The sequence below is a fragment of the Lutra lutra genome, chromosome X (genome assembly GCF_902655055.1).
Source record: "Lutra lutra chromosome X, mLutLut1.2, whole genome shotgun sequence".
Taxonomy (NCBI): Eukaryota; Metazoa; Chordata; class Mammalia; order Carnivora; family Mustelidae; genus Lutra; species Lutra lutra.
Window position 1 is genome coordinate 30,913,864 of NC_062296.1, and position 21,612 is coordinate 30,935,475.

At 43.3% G+C, this 21,612-nt stretch overlaps 1 long non-coding RNA gene and 1 other non-coding gene across 2 annotated transcripts; both read right to left on the reverse strand.

Moving 5' to 3' along the window:
* Positions 1–1,854: 1,854 nt before the first annotated feature.
* On the reverse strand, positions 1,855–8,234 carry LOC125092216 (uncharacterized). Its single transcript, XR_007124848.1, has 4 exons — positions 8,187–8,234; positions 7,984–8,089; positions 3,610–3,714; positions 1,855–2,041 (listed from the first exon to the last, which is right to left on the reverse strand). It is a non-coding gene; the product is annotated as an uncharacterized LOC125092216 (long non-coding RNA).
* A 4,682-nt stretch (positions 8,235–12,916) lies between these two features.
* LOC125092545 (small nucleolar RNA SNORA65) lies at positions 12,917–13,045 on the reverse strand. Its single transcript, XR_007124999.1, has one exon. It is a non-coding gene; the product is annotated as a small nucleolar RNA SNORA65 (small nucleolar RNA).
* Between the last annotated feature and the right edge of the window lie 8,567 nt (positions 13,046–21,612).

Genomic DNA, 21,612 nt, shown 5'->3' on the forward strand with positions numbered 1-21,612 from the left:
CCAATAAAAACATGAAAAGATGTTCAACATCTCTCATCATCAGGGAAATGCAAATCAAAACGACAATGAGCTGTCACCTCACACCTGTCAGAATGGCTTTATAAAGTCAAAAACAGAAGAGACAACAGGTGTTGGAGAATGGAATGTTCTGAATATATCTGGTAAATCCACCTGGCCCAATGTGTCATTCAAAGCCATTGTTTCCTGCCAATTTTTTGTAAAACTCAAGCTTTAAGCCCCACCGGTTGCTAGAAGTCATAAAATTTGGCCCCACTCGCTTTCTAAGCTAATTGCTATGGAGATTCATTCTCCCCATGTGCCCCGTGTGTTAGTCTCTCTCATCCTTCTCTCTGAACATGGCTCTCTCCCCACCATAGCGGCCATTGTCCATTTCTCTCCCAAACTATGTCTCTGCACTTCCTACCTTCTTCTGTTTGGCCTCTTATCGAGACCTTTAGTTGGGGGAGTTCATTTTCAGTCTTCAGGTCAATTTCTGGGGTATTGAGGCAAATGGGAAGTGTCATACAGTGCCAGGGAGATTATACATTGTGACCAAATATTTAAAGTACATTTTAGCAAACACATGTTTTTTGTTTTTATTGTGTTCAATTAGCCAACATATAGTGCATCATTAGTTTCTGATGTAGTGTTCCACGATTCATTAGTTGCATATAACATGTGCTCATCACAACATGGTGCCCTCCTTAATACCCATCACCCGGTTACCCCATCCTCCCACCCCCCTCCCTTCTGTAACCCTCAGTTTGTTTCCCGGAGTCCAGTGTCTCTCACTCTGATTTGTCTCCCTCTCTGATTTCTTCCCATTCAGGGGAGGTGGGTGGGATGATGAATGAAATAGGTAACAGGGATCAAGAGAACACTCATTTTGTAATATACAATATAGTGGCAAATCACTATACTGTGTACCTGAAACTAATATAACACTGTATGTTAACCATACTGGAATTAAAATAAAAATAAAGAGTGCCTGGGTGGCTCAGTGGGTTAAAGCCTCTGCCTTCAGGTTAGGTCATGATCCCAGGGTCCTACGATCGAGCCCCGCATCGGGCTTTCTGTTCAGTGGGGAGCCTGCTTCCCCCTCTCTCTCTGCCTGCCTCTCTGTCTACTTGTGATCTCTGTCTGTCAAATAAATAAATAAAATCTTTAAAAAATTAAATTAAAATTAAAAAGCATAGTGTCTTATCCTGGATTATCCAAATGGGCTCAAAATTCAACCACATATATCTTCATAAGAGAGGGAGGAGGAGTTTACAAACAGACACAGAGGGGATGGCCATGTGAACATGGAGCAGAGAGAGATGCAGCCACAAGCCAAGGAATGCTAACAGGCTCCAGAAACTGGAAGAGGCAAGGAGGAGATCGTCTCCCAGAGCCTCCAACGGAGTGTGGCCCGGCCAGCACCTTGATTTTGGACTCTTGGCCCTTAGAATTGACAGAAAAGACTGTGTTTTTAGAAGCCATCCAATTTGTAAGCATTTATCATGGCAACCTTAGGAAACGACTACGTTTATCCTTATACGACTTTATGGATTCTTTCTTTGCTATATGAATTTTATATCTCTTTGGAGTTGACTCTATGGAGTTTCCCATTAAGATACTGTCTGATAGAGAAACGTAAGATGATGAACCCATGAAGGAAATCAAGAGTCGGCAGTGTTATTTTCTAACATTATATAATACTTACCCACAGGTATGCGGTTTTCCTACATTAATGACCACTGATGGCCAGAAGATGCTCGAGAACATTCTACAGTCAAACTTTTCCCTTTGAGTTGATTCTTACAAAGGAGAATCATGCACCCCGAGAATAAATGCACAGGATTCAGGTTGGTCATTTTTTTCTGCTTTATTCCGTAAGACACAGCCAATGGTGATTTTGGAGGAGGTCTTCCATCAAAGGTGATCGTGGTGATGATGGTTTACCACTTATTCTAGGTAAAGAAGCTGGAGAAGGAGGAACAACTCCTCAGGGTAGAGATGGCGCGGGTAGAGATGGTGGTGGGCATGGCCCTCTATCTGCCTGTGAATATGGTGGAAAAGCTCCTGAAATTTAAGGGCAACCTGAAGGACCATGCTCCTATAACATAACGAATCCACTGTCTAAGTGCTGGCAATCAAATATGCAGCAAATAATTCGTAACAGTAGACATTTGTGTTTTCTTACACATTCAAGGTGATAGAAGCATTTTATCATGCTTTTCGATACTTATTACCATTCAAGGATTTAACAGTATAGGCAAAAGACTTCTATGGACATTTGATCAGCATTTTAAGCTCTACACAATGACTGCATCTGCTAACACTTAATGCTAGAAGAGTTGGCACCCTCATCAAAAGCTCTGTGAAACAGTACCCCCAAATGATGCAAAATTAGGTTTCATGATGAGCAAATACAAAGAGGAATCAATTTCCACAGCTTGAGTCTGTTAGACTAGTTGGTTTGAATATGGATAATTGATATAAGGTCTCAAAATAGGGATGATTCCCATAAGGTCTTGGTTTGTTCCCCTTGGGAGCCATTAGCTTTAAACAGTCTGTCCCACAGTGCCAATGACCCAGCTGTCTTCTAACAATGTCAGTTATAGCCATTTGCATAGTAATATGCTTATCAGAGTTTTTACACCTATTATCTCTTTTGCTCCTCATTATAACTTTGTACCATGTGTAGGGGAAGTTTCATTTCACTTCTTGTGGATGCAGAAACTGAGACTGTCAAGATTTAAGGGACTGAACAATGTTCGTGCCATTAGTGCAAAACATGATTAGGACTTGACTGCAGTTCCTCACACATCTAATTCAACTCCCTCCCTTTCTTTCTTTCTATTTTTTAAAGTTTTATTTATTTGAGGAGCAGCAGAGGGAGAGAATCTCAAGCAGAGTCCCCACCAAGCGTGGAGCCCCATGCGGGACTTGATCTCACAACCTATGAGATCACGACCTGAGCCGAAAACCAAGAGCTGGACGCTTAACCGACTGTGCCCCCCAGGAGTCCCCCAGCTCCCTTTCCGTGAGGCTACCTCCTCATGAATGCATGTCATCTGTCATGAGCTGAGGATAAATCCTCAGGGGTGAAAAAAAGAGAGAGTAACCGACTTCTCAGAGATGTGAAAAGGGAAGGAGGATCAGAAAAATAAATATCGTGGAAAATTATAAAATATTACAATGAAACAGAATGAATCAGGGAAAAGGCTGCTAGATTGGGCCATTTGGAGTTCAGTGGCAACTTTCAACATAAGTTTTTAGTAGAATGGCAAAAAGACAAATTTAAAAAACAAACAGCGAGTGAGCATTTCCTCTGTTAAGATGCAATCTTCAGGTTTTGGATATTCCCTCCAAACATAAGCTGACCTGAGGACTGTTCTCAGCCAGCTGAGGAGTTCAGTGCAGTTTAAGACACTGGTGCCCGAGTCTCTTCTACATATGAACATGGTTCACTGTCTTAGGAAATCAAACCTGAAGAGTTATGTAGATGAAAATGTTAATTTGCCAGAAAGTCTGCTTCTGGTCCCATATTCCTTCCATCCAACAAAATAATTTCCTGCCATAGGACTCGCCGTGACACGACACAGTATGGTCTAGTTTTGTTACCTGGGTTCCCTGTTGCCAGCATTTTGTTCCAGGTTGATTGATCTTTTTTTTCTTTTTCTGCATCTTGGTTTAAACTTCTTTTCGGGCTCTGAATTCTTCATTTACCTGCAATGATCACCAGCATAAATGTACACTTAATCATATAGTGTCAAACACTATTATGTATGAAATACAGCATTACATTTCAGATCCACAGTCATGATTATTTTCACGACAATTAAGGACCCATGTGGGGGTGTGGCTAGTGTTGCTGGTGGTAGTGGGTGTAGTGGAAGGAATGAAGAAAAAGGTCTCCAACCAAAGGCAAACTAGCTCATTTTCACTTGTGGAAAAGAAAAGTTCTGCATGATTTATCACGGACATCTTTACTATTTTCATTGTTTTAGCCATCCCTACTTGAGTCCTGGAAAATGTCCCATAAGGTCTGATCCAAAACTTTTCTAGTCCATTTAAATTTCAAACCCACCTAAGAGCCTTCATGGGCAGATGACAGCCTTCCCAGAAGATGGAGGACCTCCAGTGTGAGATGGTTTAACTTGGCTATTATCCATGTTAAGATTTCTCTGAATCCACACTCTTATCTACCCTCCTTGAAGCTATCTTCTCCAAGTGGTTGTGTTTTTTTCCCCCTCCCATGCTTGGTGCCTATATAAGCACACTGTCCACAATTTCCTTTTTTATGTAAATGGTTCATTTGTACATTTTCAGAAAGGCGCTCAATCGTTCTGCTTGTAATTTAAATTGGTTTAACAGTGTGTAACCACACATAAAATCAGAGTCACAGGGATGCCCGAGTGGCTCAGCCGGTTGGGCAACCGCCTCTGGCCTAGGTCATGATCCCAGCCAGGATCTGGGGATCAAGTCCCACATTGGGCTTCTTGCTTGGCAGAGAGCCCGCTTCTCCCTCTCCCTGTTGTTCCCCCTTCTTGTGCTCTTTCTCTGACAAATAAATAAAATCTGATAAATTTCTCTTAAAAAAATAAAAAAATAAAAATAAAATAAAATAAATTTCATTTATTTATTTGAGAGAGTGAGAAAGAGAACACAAGCAGGGGGAGTGGGAGAGGGAGAAACAGGCAGAGAGCCTGACGCAGGGCTCGATCCCCGGACCCTGGGATCATGACCTGAGCCGAAGGCAGATGCTTAACTGACTAAGCCACCTAGGCGCCCCTAAATAAAATCTTAAAAAAAAAAAAAATAGAATCACACAAATCTGAAATATGTAAACTGGGAGGGGCCTTATTAATTCACTAATCTTATTCTCTCCTGTTAATGAAGGAGAAATGAAAGTCTGAGGAGAGTAAGTGACTTACTTGAAGCCACAGCCTTTCATAACAAAGCTGAGACTTCTTAGGACTTCCTGTAATTACTTTATCTTGCCACTTTAAATGACTCAGAATAAGAGAAGCCATGCAGGGAGCCACTAGAAGAACATACAGACTTTCATTTTAATTTTAAACATTGGTGATGAGAATAAATCACCAAGCACTGAAATCTAGTTTTCTTAAAATTATTTTTCAGGGCTGTTTTTCTTAACACATGTGTTTTTAAAAGCTGTGACGGGGGGGGGGGGGTGGTTGCCTGGGCGGCTCAGTGGGTTAAGCCTCTGCCTTCAGCTCAGGTCATGATCTTGGTGTCCTGGGATTGAGGCCTGCCTGGGGCTTTCTGCTCAGCGGGAGCCTGCTTCCCCCCTCTCTCTCCCTGCCTGCTTGTGATCTCTCTTTCTGTGTCAAATAAATAAATAAAAATCTTAAAAAAAAAAAAAAAGCTGTGATGGGACGCCTGGGTGGCTCAGTGGGTTAACCCTCTGCCTTTGGCTCAGGTCATGATCTCAGGGTCCTGGGATCAAGCTCTGCATCCGGCTCTCTGCTCAACCAGAAGCCTGCTTCCCACTCTCTCTCTCTCTCTTTCTCTCTCTGCTGCTCTGCCTACTTGTGATCTCTTTCTCTGTCAAATAAATAAAATATTTTAAAGAATAAAAAGTAACATAAAAAATAAAAGCTGTGACAGATAGGGGTGTCTGGCTGAGTCAGTGGACCATGTGACTCTTGGTCTCCGGGTTGTGAGTTTGTGCCCCACTTTGGGTATAGATAGAGATTCCTAAAAAAATCTTACAGAAAAGCTGTGAGAGCTCATCATCATTTGCTTCATTCTTATGGTACCCGCTGACAATGCCAGCCCCAAATTAAGCTGATTCTAAGGTTCTCTTTTTATTTATTTATTTATTTTTAAAGATTTTTAAAAAATTTTTTTGTTTGACAGACAGAGATCACAAGTAGGCAGAGAGGCAGGCAGAGAGACAGGCAATGTCGAGTATATATATATTTTAAAAAGAACCTAATTGTAGTTATGCTTTCATAACTAGATTTAGGAATCTAGATTTAAATTTAAATTTAAATAATATTAACATAGTAATCAATCTGGCATTTGTTCAGCAACAATTATATAAGTCATTCACATGGGAAGAAAAGGCAAATTCAAATTCCAGCAAGTCTACATGAAATAGCACTATCACAATTTTTTTTAAAGATTTTATTTATTTATGTATTTATTTATTCATTTAGAATGCAAGCAGGGGGAGAGATGGAGGGAGAGAGAATCTTAGGCATGGAGCTAGACGCAGGGCTTGATCTCAGGACCCCAAGAGCATAACCTGAGCCAAAATCAAGAGTCAGTTGCTTAACTGACTGAACCACTGGCACGTCCTAAAATTTTTAAATTAAATACTTCAAGGAAACCAAGTAAGGTCACTCTAAGCAGGGAAAGGAGGAGAGATATACCATTTTGTTGTTATCTAGAAGAGTGACCTTAGAGACCATGGCAGACAGAACAAGGTTACTAGCTTGCAATTCTACAAAGAACCCCCTATTGAAAGGAAGTGCAACCTGAAGGAATGCAGTGCAGCTTCGCCACAAAGCAGGGCACATGCCACACACACAGCTGACGCCCCGGGAGCGCCTGGTTCTGGTGAGTAGGGGACACTGCACTCTAGGGCACTGCAGGACCTCTACTTGGCAAGTCCATTACCTTCAAGATCAGGAAATGTCGGAGATTTTCCTGATACATAGAAACAGACAGACCAAAGACACAGAGAAATATGTCCCAAATGAAAGAACAGGACAAAATCACGGCAAAAACGCTACATGAAATGGAACGAGAAATTCAGATACATAAAAGCTGAAGGGAGTTCATTACCATTAAGTAAATCCTTTAGGTTGAAATAAAAGGGTTCTAGACTGGAACTCAAACCCACATGAAGATCTAAAGTTCTCCCATAAGGCTTTTCAGAAAACCCAAATCCTGGAAACAATTCGAATGTCCAGCAACAGGTGAATAATAGGTACATAAATATATCCATACGAAGAAATACTCAATAATAAAAATGAATGAACCATTGATGAGGATACACAATGGATAAATCTTGAAAGTACTGTGCTATGTAGAAGGAGCCAGAAACAAAAGGACTATTGATCTATGATTCCACATATATGACTTAAAAAAAAGACAGAGCTGTATGGACAGAAATTAGACCAGCGGTTGCCGAGGGCAGGAAGTAGAATGAGATCACAGACTACAAAGGAACCTGAGAAGACTTTCTGGAGTCATAGTAATATTCTACATGACTGAATACTTTTGTCAAAACTTGTATAATTGTGTACACATTGAAAGTGAATTTTGCAATAGGTAAATTACACCTCAAAAGAAATGAAGGTATACGAAATGAAAGTTCATGCCGAGACCCACACACATAGGTACCTAGCTTTATTTATAATGGCCCAAAGCTAGAAACACTCCCACTGTCCAGCAGTCCAGGGAGACAAACAGGATCACCTCAAATCTTCCCTACTTCTAGGGTTAATGCAAGTATTATCAGGCTACTCCGACACCTTTGGAAGGTCTCAAGTTACTGAAAGAACACTGCCTTTCTTTGTCCAACCTTGAGCACTAAAAACCGAGCTATAATATTAACTGAAGTCTGATGTACACCTGATTCCTCCAAGACGTCCATGGCATCAGGATAAACTGGATTAAAGCATTTTTCAGAAAGTCACGCTTATAAATATCAAGGGGATAAAACACAAGGTACAATTTACATTCCACGCCTGTCAGGTGCATGAAATCAGCTCTGGTCGAATCATGGCCTCTTCTGGGCTTTGAGTTTGGAATTTACCAGATGGGTTAATAGTTCCATTCTCCCAGGCTCGTGATCTCTCACGATCATCATAATGAACCATTAGAGAGACTGAGCATATGTGGACATGGTGCTAACCAGATATGAACAGAGGAAGGTCAGTGAGAGGCCGACTTCGACAAAGGAGCATATGTGCAGAAGGACAGCACAGCATCGGAGTACAAATGAGCCAACTTACTTACCTACCAGAAGTGTGAGGTCAGTGTCTGCTCCTTGTCTAACCTTGAACTCCGGGGTCCACAGCTCGCACTGTAGATCACACTCTTTGGTTTCTTCTAAAACTGTGACCTGAAAAGGAAAGAAAGGATTTTTGATTACCCTTTGCCGCGGATGCAAATCAACTTCTCCAAGTAAAGATTCTGCATGAAAAAGAGGAAAATAACACCAGTCTTTTACTAGCCCTATAACAGAAACCCTTCTAGCCACCACACACCCGTGGGAGAAATAAGCCTGGACCTAGAGATGATCTGGGCTTTATACCCTGCAAGCCTTTTGTGATGTCATCCACTGTGACCATTTCATGATTTCACACTATAATTTGCTGGGATTCAGGGGCCAAAGATACTGATCAGCCCCTCTGCTTATTTAAGCCACTGTCCCTGAGGTTAATGAAATAAATAACCCGTTAGCCCCATATCCACAGATATAGAAATGTTTCCCACTATTTAATGATTCCAATGAGGGATGAATACCCTGGCACTAGGAGGGGACAGTATGGATTTTGTACAGCACTGTCACACAAGTAGCTGTGAACAGTCTATATAAAACTGGACTGAGGGACACCTGGGTGGCTCAGTCGGTTAAGCACCTGCCTTTGGCTCAGGTCATGATCCCAGGGTCCTGGGATCAAGTCCTGCATCGGTCTCCCTGCTCCATGGGGAGTCTGCTTCTCCCTCTGCCTGCCACTCTGCCTGCCTGTGCTCTGTGCTCTCTCTCTCTCTCACTCTAACAAATAATTCAAATAAAATCTTTAAAAACAAAAACAAAAACAAACAGTTGTCTAAGGAGCTCCGGAAGCCCATGGGTAAGCTCAGCTAATTGGTTAGTAAACAATGGACTGTGAAAATACATTGGTTGATGTTTCTTTCATTGACTAATGCAATCCTTGCTCCATTACTTTTGAAAAGAAAACATCTTCATGACTATGGATGTGTTTCAAGGGAGAACTGAAGTTACCCCTGCCCACACCTGCATTGTCCCCTCAAGACCACCTGCTGTCTGGCTGCTCCCAGCCTTGCCCAGGCGCTGATGTCACCTTAGGGTGGAGACTAGCTTGACTTGCAAACCTCCAAACACTGTTGTGTTTTGACATTAAGAAAGGGGCGCCTGGGTGGCTCAGTGGGTTGAGCCGCTGCCTTCGGCTCAGGTCATGATCTCAGGGTCCTGGGATCGAGGCCCGCATCGGGCTCTCTGCTCAGCAGGGAGCCTGCTTCCTTCTCTCTCTCTCTCTGCCTGCCTCTCCGTCTACTTGTGATCTTTCTCTGTCAAATAAATAAATAAAATCTTTAAAAAAAAAAAAAAGAAAGAAAGGGAAGGTTGTATATTCCAGTTCCTTTCTCAGCCCCAAGTCTGGACCATCCAGAGCTGGGGCTGATTTGCTCCCGTTTTGCCTCTGCTCAGGTCCTTAAGAATTACCTCACTTCAGCGCCCTAGCTCCGGGCCTCTGGTCTAGCCACTTCCAGCCTCGAGAACTTGCTTCAGAGCTGCCTGAAACCAGTGCCTGATTGATTTAAATCCCAACCAGGGATGTTTCCTGGGGAAGTTGGCTATAAAGACTACATGTGTTGGAATGTGGCTTAGACCATGATGGATTTCCATCTTTACTATTCTTTTCAATATTTTTCAATTTTTTTTTAAAGATTTTATTTATTTATTTGACAGAGAGAGATCACAAGTAGACAGAGAGGCAGGCAGAGAGAGAGAGAGAGAGGGAAGCAGGCTCCCTGCTGAGCAGAGAGCCCGATGCGGGACTTGATCCCAGGACCCTGAGATCATGACCTGAGCCGAAGGCAGCGGCTTAACCCACTGAGCCACCCAGGCGCCCCAATATTTTTCAATTTTTTCAAAGATTTTATTTACTCGAGAAAGAGAGGGGGAGAACAAACTGTGGGGGTGGGGAGGCAGAGGAAGAGGGAGAAGTCAGCCAGGTGCCCCTGCATCTTTACTATTCTTGGTCAATGTCCCCTACTGACTATTTAAATTGTAACATTAGGTATTTCCCCCCCCGCAAATTCTTAGCATCTTCATGAGTGAAAACAGTAGGCACTCTTGATCCGTCTCCTGGCACTATTATGTCCCGGGAAAAACAACAGGGAAGCGAAGGGACATCCACACCCCTTCAGTAGGACACCTCGGTGATCATAACTACTTTTTGAGGGACACTTCTGGTCACTTTGAACGCTAGGAACCCTTGACATTACCCTGAGCAGGACACTGTGCAGGAGAGGGGGTCAGAGGGGCTTGGATTATGGTAATGGGTTTTTCTTCTTCACGCCCCAAGAATTCCCCCTTGGGGTGTCTCTTAACCCACTGGAGCCAGTTTGGATTGCAAGATTGATTGATTTTTTAAGATTTTAATTATTTATTTGACAGAGAGAGATAGCAAGAGAGGGAACACAAGAAGGGGGAGTGGGAGAGGGAGAAGCAGGATTCGCACTGAGCAGGGAGCCCCATGTAGGGCTCGATCCCAAGACCCTGGGATCATGACCCGAGCTGAAGGCAGACGCTTAACAACTGAGCCACCCAGGGGCCCAGGACTGCAAGATTTAAAGAAGAGAGGACATCTTCTGCAATAACGCATGGCCTCAGTACTCCTTAGTAGATGAGGCAAAAATGGTCCATGAATGTGTCCTTAACCTTCAGTTCTATTTCTGTCGAGAGATCCTGTATAGGCCTCCCTCTTTCTCCTGAGTTACTCCTCTCTTCTTTGTTTGCTTCTTTTATGTGTCAGATCTGGAATACCTCTTGAAAGGACTGAATGAATAGAGTCTGACTCTTGTTGAGTGGGGGAGGTTTTCTCCCTCATTCATTCTCCGGGTTAATGACTATGATCACTGGAGCCAATTGTCTGGCTAGTCCAGCTCAGGATGGGACTTAACCCAAGCAGCTGCTGAAACTCCTTTTTACCTAGGGGAGGTTCTCTGTCTTCTCTGGGCCAACCTGGACTGCCTAGTCTCCATTTTTGTTGGTGGAAATAAAACCCATCTGCTCCTCTGTCTGAGCTGACCAGCTTTAGGACTGGGAGTCCTCTTTCTTCTGTCCCGGGTTGTGGCTGCTGGAAGCACCTCAGCTCTTCTGCAAAGCCTCCCCCCCCCCCCCCCCCCCCCCCCCCCCCCCCGGCTTACCGGCCCCCGCCACACCCCCGCCACACCCACCCCCAACCTCCGTGGTTTCAGCACCAAAGTCGGCGGAGCTTGTGAAACCCTCTGCCATCTTTGGTACCTGCTCTTCCCCTCCTTGCTAACAAACACCGTAGAGCACCAATCCCTGGACTTGAACCGTCCACTTCAGATTTCCCCACAGGTGCCCCAGGTACAAAGTGACAGTGGGGCACAAATGGCTTGACTTTGAGTTGCCCCAGGTGCAACATATTCAGTATTTAAGCCAATTTAAGTTTGTTAGTTTAATTAAGGTTAAGTGTGTCTTTAGAGTTACCAGCATTAAACAGAAAACTTTTATTCTACCAAGGTTTAGTGATGGTCAAATAAGCTCATGTCATCGCGGTTCAAATTTGTCAGCAAAGGGATGCCTGGGTGGCTCAGTCGGTTAAGCATCTGCCTTTGGTTCAGGTCATAATCCTGGGGTCCTGCGATCATGTCCTGTGTGGGACTCCTTGCTTGGTGGGGAGCCTGTTTATTCTTCTCCCCCCACCCCCACTTGTGCGCTCTCTCTCTCTCAAATAAATAAATGAAATTTTTAAAAAAATGTTGGTTAATTTTGTCTGTCTCAAAGTTTTCATGGCTAATTGTTAAAAAAAAGAACAGGGGCGCCTGGGTGGCTCAGTGGGTTAAAGCCTCTGCCTTCAGCTCAGGTCATGATCCCAGGGTCCTAGGATCGAGCCCCACATCGGGCTCTCTGCTCAGCAGGGAGCCTGCTTCCTCCTCTCTCTGACTGTCTCTCTGCCTGCTTGTAATCTCTGTCTGTCAAATAAATAAATAAAATCTTTAAAAAAAAAAAAAAAGAACAAAAACCAAGTAGGTTGAATAAATAAAACAGTTGAATGGATTTTTAAAGTACACTGGTATAAAATTCAAATTCTGCATTACTCTCTGTTAAAAAGTCCAAGTTGTCTTGGATGGTTGGTCTGCTATCCATAAGAAAATGTAAATAAAGTTTTTTTTTTCTCTTTTATCTGCGCAGAAAACCAGGGTGTCTATATTTTGTCTTTATCTGGTCTTTCATTATTTGAGAAAGTTAAAACTTCTCAAGTTTTTAATGGAGTTAAGTTTTGCTAACAAGTTTAGCTTCCTGTAGAAGCCCTTATTGCCACCTTGGTTAAATGTAAATATTAAATTTATAATAATCTGTAATCCTACTTAGCATATGCTTTAAAACTTTGAGGGATTTTAACAAACTTCCCTGAGACACGAATTGTAAACGAAGTCTTTTTGACTCCTCAGGCTTGTTTATTTGGTATGTGAAGTTACTGTGGAAGCACGGCAAACAAGTAATAAGCTGTGGTTGTATTTTTTGGATGAATGCCATAACTGTTATAGAAATGGTCTGCAATTCCCAAAGTTTTATTTTATTTTTATTTATTTTTATTTTTATTTTTATTTTTTTTAGATGTCAAATGATCCTTTATTGAAATAATTCTCTTCTGTAGTTAACTAGCTGGGCATTCCACGGCACCACTGTTGATGTCATCTATGATGTCATGAGGGTGGCGGCCATCAACATTGCAGCCCACAGACTGGGCGGTCCCAAGGATCTCTTTAATGGTCCCAGAGAGTTCTCTGGCTAAAGATCGATGCCGCATCTGTCGGGCAATATTGACGATCTCATCGAAAGTGATATTACCACTGTGCTTAACTGCAGAGAAGAAAAAGTGTTAAGCTTGGTCACAACCCAAGGCCAGAGCAGACCACATCACGTGCTCCCTCGTCTTTATTTCCAGGCTGTTCCCATGCTTTCGGCACAGAGTCATCCACATGAAGAACAACCCTGTTTCCTAAGCTGGGGTTTACTCTCAGCTCACCACTGGGCCGCACCGGCCAACAGAAACTGATCAGGTGCAGTGGTGGGTAGCTATTTATTTTTATTTTTAAAGATTTTATTCATTTATTTGACAGAGAGAGAGAGATCACAAGTAGGCAGAGAGGCAGGCAGAGAGAGTGAGGGGGAACCAGGCTCCCTACTGAGCAGAGAGCCCGATATGGGACTCGATCCCAGGACCCTGAGATCACGACCTGAGCTGAAGGCAGAGGCTTTAACCCACTGAGCCACCCAGGTGCCCCTAAGATTTTATTTTTAAGTGATCTCTATATCCAATGTGGGGCTCAAACTCACAACCCTGAGATCATGAGTTACACACTCCACCCACTGAGCCATCCAGGCGCCCTGAAATTCCTAAAGTTTTTTTTTTTTTATATATGTTCTGGTATAAGTCTGTTCTAATTACTGAAGTGTTATGTGTTACAGAAATAACTGGGTTTCCTTGTCAGCCATATTATAATGAACTTTTGAATCATATATTTAACTATGACCATTTTTTAAAAAGACTATCTACTTATTTAAGAGAGAGAGAATACGTGGAGCTCAATCCCAGGACCCCAAGATCATGACCTGAGCTGAAGGCAGACACTTAACTGACTGAGCCACACAGGTGCCCCAACTGTGACCGTTTTTAAAAAATCTTTTTTCATTCATCGTTATTCTGATGTCCTTGCAAAATGTGTTTCTTCCTCAAGGAGAGGGACTTGTTTTTACATACAAAGGAGTCGTGATTTGGCTGTCTTTGATAAAAATGAGTGTGGTTATAGAGAGAAAATGTGTTTCAGTAACACATCTTTGTAGATATTAGATTTTAATACTATTTATTATAAACTAGACTAGATCCTGAATTCTTCTGGTTTCCTCAAATAGCTGGCTACGGCTCTCCAAATTCAGGTTTCCAGTCTTCTTCCATTCTCTTGAGTTAAAGTCATTAAAAACTAAAACTACCCTTTTTCCGAAAACCCTGAGAACTGATGCCAGATGGCCTGAAGTCAGCTTCGGAGAAATTGTCACAAAATGCACGTATAAGAGCGCCTGGATGTCTCAGTGGGTTAAGCATCTGCCTTCGGGTCGGGTCATAATCTTAGAGTCCTGGGATAGAGTCCTGAGCTGGGCTCCCTGCTCAGAAGGGAGTCTGCTTCTCCCTCTCCCACTCCCCCTGCTTCTGTTCCCTCTCTTGCTGTGTCTCTCTCTGTTAAGTAAATAAATAAAATCTTTTTAAAAAATGTAACATGGTTGCTAAAAGGTATGGAAGCTCAAATCGGTGCTAAGCCATCCCTCCCTCTCTTTTAATGATTGGTTAAGCTTCACTGGATCAGAGGAGGATTTTTGTCAGCTGTCAAGGATCTTTTTATTGGGCTTCTTTTTCTCATAATAATATTAATCTTATTTTGTTTCCTCTGCCAACTTTCTGCCTGCTGCTGAAACTCCTTCACTGCCATAACTTCAGGCCAACTGCTGATCATTTGGCTGCCTCTGCCTTTCCTAACTCCTACACCCCTGCTGACCGATGCCGACACACGCGTAGAGACAGCTCTACACCCCTATTCAGCAGGAAGAAGTTACAGAAGATAAGTCCTTCCACCCTTGGCAACCTTAAAGATTTAAGAGTCAAAGTTGCTCAGGAGGGGAAATGAGGAGAACAAAAGCAAGAGAAATGTAGCTTAAATTAATTCTTACAACTTGCAGCCCCCTGATAAATACCTGAGACGTTCAGAGAATGACATTTTTAAGGAACTCATGGCTGCCTTAATGTGGATTTAAAAAAAAATGTTAAAGAAGTTTTTATTTATTTATTTTAGAGAGGGAACGAGCATGAGTACAAGTAGGGGGAGAAGAAGAGGGAAGAGGGACAATCAGACTCTACACTGACCTCGGATCTCGATGCGAGACTGGATCCCCCAACCTTGAGATCATGACCTCAGCAGAAATCAAGAGTAGGAGGATTAACCAACTGTGCCATCCAGTCGCCCCATGTTGGTGTTTTATTAGAAACTAAATACAACTGTATCTTGACAATAGCCAGACCTCCAAGGTCTTGTAAATGTCAATTTCAACATAGAGAAATTCCTTAGAAACTGATGTTATCTCTATTCCCCCCCTCCCTCCCAACACTTAGAAGTATATAATCAGTCACTCCTCACAATCACAGTGCAGCTCTTTCTGCTCAGGAGTCCTATCCCCATGTTATAATAAAAATACTTTTTGTACCATAAAACATCTCAAGAATTTTTCCTGACCACTGGACTTGGTGACCCTGCATCCTGTAGACAGATTTTGATTTTCAAATTCAATACTCAGTGCATCAAAGTCACTCCTTCCTGCATCTCCTTTTTTTTTTTTTTAATATTTTACTTATTTATTTGACAGAGATCACAAGTAGGCAGAGAGGCAGGCAGAGAGAGGAGGAAGCAGGCTCCCTGCCAAGCAGAGAGCCCGATGTGGGGCTCAATCCCAGGACCCTAGGATCATGACCTGAGTCGAAGGCAGAGGCTTTAACCCACTGAGCCACCCAGGCGCCCTCCCTGCATCTCCTTTAATTCCACAATTCTCTCTGGCCTTCTGGGACACAAATCCTGGCCCCCTCCAGCTTGGCTGCACCCTTGTGGGTCGGGGGGGTGGTGGTTAAAGAGGCTAGTCTGGAAGACTGTGCCTGAAATCTGCATGCCCACCTATTGTGCTTTCAGAATGCTGCTGTCTGAATGTATGCCATTGTGATTTCAGGACAAATACGAACACATGTAGTCATACATGGTGGTGGTCAAAGGAACCTCCGCTTCAATGTCAAATCAAAGTTTTTCCCAGATGAAGACTTTTGTTTTCCCATCAAAGGCAGACTATTCCTGGGGCGCCTGGGTGGCTCAGTGGGTTAAAGCCTCTGCCTTTGGCTCAGGTCATGATCCCAGGATCCTGGGATCGAGCCCTGCATTGGGCTTTCTGCTCAGCAGGGAGCCTGCTTCTCTGCCTGCCTCTCTGCCTACTTGTGATCTCTCTCTCTGTCAAATAAATAAATTTAAAAAAAACCCAAAAACCAAGTCTTAAAAAAAAAGAAAGCAGAATATTCCAAAAGTTTAAAGTGTTCCTTGCATTTTGAAATACAGGAGGCTTTCTTCTTCTTATTATTCCATCCAAGCACCAGGAGCCTGGTGAACTTGGGTTCTGTACATCTTGATTTCAAGCTCAGACAAGCAAGTAGCAACGCGCAATTTGGCCACTAGATGGCAGGAGTGTCCAAGGTTAGCATCACAAGAAACTGTCTCAGAACACCCCCACGTGGTCACTCTGGCGAGCCGCAGGCAAAGCAAGAGGAATTTACCAAGTTTTGGTGAAAAGGAATTCTTCATGCATGGGTCTTCCCAAGTCTATCCTTATCTTGAGAATGACGTTAGCAAGTGTAATTCTGATCTACATGGTTTCCACATTGATAAGTCTATCCTGTTTACATCCTGTCTCCACGGTAAGGACCCCTCTAATCAGCAAACGAAATCAGAGCTTTTTAAAAAATGGAAATGAATTAGGGCAAAGACAGAGGCTCCACTTTGTGGGAAAATATCTTTCAAAGACAGTCTCCAGGAATACCCAAGCAAGTTTCCTGAGCTCATGTGATTTCAAACATGAACAACTGATCCAAATTTCATTCAGTTCAATTATCCACAGTTACTTGTTTTGTTTTGTTTTTTTAAACATAGAAACTATTCTCATTCATTCACTCATCCATTTACTTATTTATTTGAGTAATCTCTACACCCAACCTGGGGCTCAAACTCAAACCACACCATCAAGAATCACATGCTCTCCTGACTGAGCCAGCCTGGTGCCCCACCGATCTTTTTTTTTTTTTTTTTAAGATTTTATTTATTTATTCGAGAAAGAGAAGGAGAGGGAGAAGCAGGCTCCCCAAGAGCAGGGAGCCCACTGTGGGGCTCCATCCCAGGACCCTGGGATCATGACATGAGCTGAAGGCAGATGCTTAGCCGACTGAGCCACCCAGTCACCCCTCCCACCCCACCCAAGTTTGATCTTTGGTGCATTTTCTCATTGCTTTCCTTATAAACTACCTGGAGATGAAAACAGTTGTTTCCAGTGTCTGAGAACACCAGGACCACCGAGCCTTGTAATAAAACAGATGGGATTTTTTGGTTTGTTGAAAGAACCATGAACTGTCTCTATAAAAGGGTATTAGAAAGGATTTAATTTAGGATTTGAATTTGTAAGAAATGGTTTTATAGAGAATTTAAAGGATTAGTGCTTTGTTCTTAATTGGATGCTGTGCTATAATAAGAAATAAATATTTGGTCTTTGTCTTTGACTGCTGGCACACTCTTTCTAGAACCCTTGGACTCTCCCGGGGGGCGGGGGGGGGGAGATGAGTGTCATATATATGCTAATGAGAAGACTGGAGTCTGGGGGCCTGTAGTTCAGGGCTGGTCCCAGAAAGACCAAGGCATGATTAGAGGGTTGAAACTGACCTCCAAGGAGGGGAAAGGGACTGAAAAGTGCATTGGGTCCCTCTCAGGAGTGTAAGCCGGCATCATCCGATGTGTTGAGGGTCTGGATAGAGCAACAAGGCAGAGGAATGTGAATTCTCTCTCTCTTTTCTTGAAGTAGGGCTATCCATTTAATCCTGTCCTTGGGTATCAGAGCTTCTGGTTCATGGGCCTGCCAGCTCTAGGAGTTTTCGACACTATAGTCTCCGCAGAGCAGAAAGGTAATTCAGACAGAGGATCAATTGCCGGTGAGTACTCAGGTCAGTGAGGACAGGATGGGCAGTAAGAGTCACATCAGCTTTACCCTCTTGTTTGAGGTTCCTCTTGTATCTTTCTTTTCTTTTCTTTCTTTCTTTCTTTTAATCTTTCGTTTTTCATTAGCCTCTTGCAACAAATCTTCCAAAGAAGCTATTTCGGAACTTTGAGGTCTTCTAGAGGCTTTTGCATGCCCACTAAAATAGGTATCCCATTCTGCTTGATTTGGGAACATTTTTTTTTTTTAAAAGATTTTATTATTTACTGAAGAGAGAGTGAGAGAGAGCGTGAGTAGGTGAGGGGAGCGGTAGAGGGAGAGGGAGAAACAGATTCTCTGCTGAGCAAGGAGCCTGATGCGGAACTCGATCCCAGGACCCCGGGATCATGACCTAAGCCAAAGGTAGACGCTTAACTGACTGGGCCACCCAGGTGCCTCAAAGCAGTCTGAACTTCTTGTCTTAATTTATTTCCCTACATCCCCCAGTGGTTTATGCTGTGGACTTGCCTCAAGGCTTTGTGAATCCCCTAACGGTTGCCATCTGGCTCTTAGACTGAGGGATACCCATTATTTTCCCTTGTTGAAATAGTCCTAACTTAGACTTCCTGTTTCTGGCTCTCCGGCACAACTCCTGAGACTGGTAAGGACCTTCCAAAGCTTCTTACTTTGTAGATGAGTTCAGCCACACACCCAAATGGTGGGGCCCACGAAGTCCCACCTGGAAAAATTCTGCAGCCTCTCCTACCCCCAATTTTTCATAGCCTGTGAAAAATCTGGAGTTTCTCACACCCCAATCTTCCACCCAGAAGGATTAGGACAAACACACTCCAGGAGTGCAGAATGCAGAAGCAGAGCCGGATGCGAAAGAAGCTTACCGGAGGTTCCTGAGTCGGTATCTTCGCCCCGGCACTGGGGAGCCCTCCTCGGCATCTTCAGCCACTCTCCTCCGGTTCCACCTCATCGCCCAAACCGGGAAACGACATTTGGGCAGCGAGTCTGATGTCCTTGATTCAAAGGGAAACGATGCACGGTTTGGAGGTGGCCAGTGCCTCCCATAAGTGGTGAAACCCTCTTCCTGAGGATTTTGGGCAAGAGTAAATCTTACATTGAGCTTTTGAAGAGGCAGCTCGGACACAGGGCACGATGGGGAATGGAGGAAGGCGATTTCCTTAGAAAGGCTCTCCGGTCCTGTTTTCTGGGGGAAGGTAGAGCAGCTAAAGCTGAGTCGGAGGGCTGGAGCAGGAGTACGTGTGGTTTCCTTGACAGGTGTTTCTCCTAAGTGCAGGCAGACTTACATTTAAATTTGTGATGTGGGTTAGCCCACTGGGGGGGACCTCCGTTTTGTGGGTCCTGATGTACAAATCAACCTTATCAGTAGGTACGGCAAGGAGTGCTTAAATTGCCATAGCATAAATTGTAACATAAATTGCTCCTTGACCAGTTAAGAGGCAGTCGAGGACTGTGTATGTGATGCTCCATAACAATCCTAACGAGTCTAGACTAGTTTGGCTTTCAGAGTTGAAGCTGTGTTACTTAATGATTTTTATTAGGGTCATGCCAAGTTTTGGGCCATGTTTGCCAGTGATACTGTCCCTAAGGGGGGGAACTGCCACTTACACAGTATGCATAAAAACAGAGTCAGTTATTGGCTTTTAGGAGTTGTTGTTGTTGTTGTTAATAAGCTTGTGGGGTGCCTGGGTGGCACAGTCAATTAAGTGTCTGACTCTTGGTTTGGGCTCAGGTCATGATCTCAGGTGCTTGGGATCGACCCCCTAGTCGGGCTCCCGTGCACTCAGCACGGGATCTGCTTGAGATTCTCTCTTTCTCCCTCTGCCTCTCCCACTCTCTCATATAAATAAATCTTAAAAAAGAAAATAAAATAAGCTCATATGTTTGGAAGTTTCTGGTAGTATTTTTTCCAGAGAAACATGATCCACTGGAGTGATGGTACTTTTCAATATCTAAAAGTACACAGCTGGGGCTCCTGGGTGGCTCAGATGGTCAAGCATCTGCCTTCAGCTCAAGTCATGATCTCCAGGTTCTGGGATCGATCCTCATGTCGGGCTCCCCGCTCAGTGGGGAGTCTGCTTCTGCTTCTCCCCCCTGCTTGTGCTCTCTCTCTCTCTCTCTGACAAAAAAAATAAATAAAATTGGGGCACCTGGGTGGATCAGTTGGTCAAACATCTGCCTTAGGCTCACGTCATGATTCCAGGGTCTTGGGATCAAGCCCCACAATGGGCTCCCTGCTCGGCGGGAAGCCTGCTTCTCCCTCTCCCACTCCCCCTACTTGTGTTCCCTCTCTTGCTGTGTCTCTCTCTGTCAAATAAATAAATAAAATCTTAAAAAAAAAAAATCAGAGCAGTTGCTATGGCCTGGGAAGAAAATGCACAGAATTTTGCTCTCCTTCAAGTTCTAGAAGACCATAGAGGTGGGCACCTGGGTAGCTCAGTCAGTTAAGCAACCGACTCTTGGTTTCGGCTCAGGTCATGATATCGGGGTCCTGGGTTCTGTGCTCAGCATGGAGTCTGCTGGAGATGGTCTCCTCCTCCCTCTGCTCCTCCCCTGCTCATGTGCTCTCTCTCTTTCTTTCTAAAATAAATGAATAAAACAAAAGACCATAGGTTGCAAAAATTATAAGTTGAAGACAAGGGAGATCACATTAGTGTTTTAAAGAATGTGAAAGTATAATAATAATATTAGTAGAAGGGGGAAAGGACAGCAAAGGAGTGTGGAAAAAATCAGAAAATTAATCTCATTCTGTCATCTTGGGTGGCACCTCTCCACTTCTAAAGTCAGCAGCTTGTTTTGTTGTCTTGGACATAAGTTGCCCACTTCTACTGTCAGCAGCTTCTGGAGAATTCCTAAGAGCCTTCAGTTTAAGGTCTTCTGATAGAATGGATTGCAGTGTGTGGGAGGAAGTGATGTATATCTGTTAAGTTAGAGGTTTTATAGCCTTACAAAAACCCAAGTGTCAATATCTTGGAGTTTTACTGATACGCCGGTTGTTGACAATACCAAGAAACATGGTATTTTTTTAATCGAGGCCCAAGGAAAGTATTATACCTGTTGTCTGTTTTGGAAGACCGAATCTCCAGGTAGCAGATTGTGCAGAGAATTATCCAGGTGTATATTTTGACAATGTACGTTGTATTCGATAGTCATAAAGCTGGAGAAATTTTGTGAGTCTCTAGGAATATTCAGTTATGTTACCCTGTAATAGAGTAGATTCTGGGATTGGAAGTAAAATTCCCAAATGCACGAGGCAACCTTTTATTACGTTATTAGGAGAAAACTTGTATCCCTGAGAGGTTTGATCTTATTGCTGTCAAGTTCAAGGGTTTAGAGAGCTTTGCTAATTATAAGTTTAGAACTCTATTAATTGCCTTTATTTTTCTGAATTAAAATAGGATAAGCACAGAGGAATTTCTGAGTAAAATGTGCTACTTCAAAGGATTTTAGGGGCGCCAGGGTGGCTCAGTCGTTAAGCGTCTGCCTTCAGTTCAGGTCATGATCTCAGGGTCCTGGGATGGAGCCCCGCATCGCATAGGGTTCCCTGCTCAGCGGGAAGCCTGCTTCTCCCTTTCCCTCTTCCCCTGCTTGTGTTCCCTCTCTTGCTGTCTCTCTTTCTCTGTCAAATAAATAAACTTTAAAAATCTGTCAAATAAACTTTGAAAATCTGTCAAATAAATAAACTTTGAAAATCTTAAAAAAAAAAAAAAAGGTTTTAGAATGCCAATACCAGCAAAATGTGTGTCCCTGTCACCAGAGTGTTGTGGCCACATTATCTCTGCTATCGAGAGTGGTATCATGAAGCATTTTTGCTAAAGTTCGTTTTTTAAAAGATTCATTTATTTATT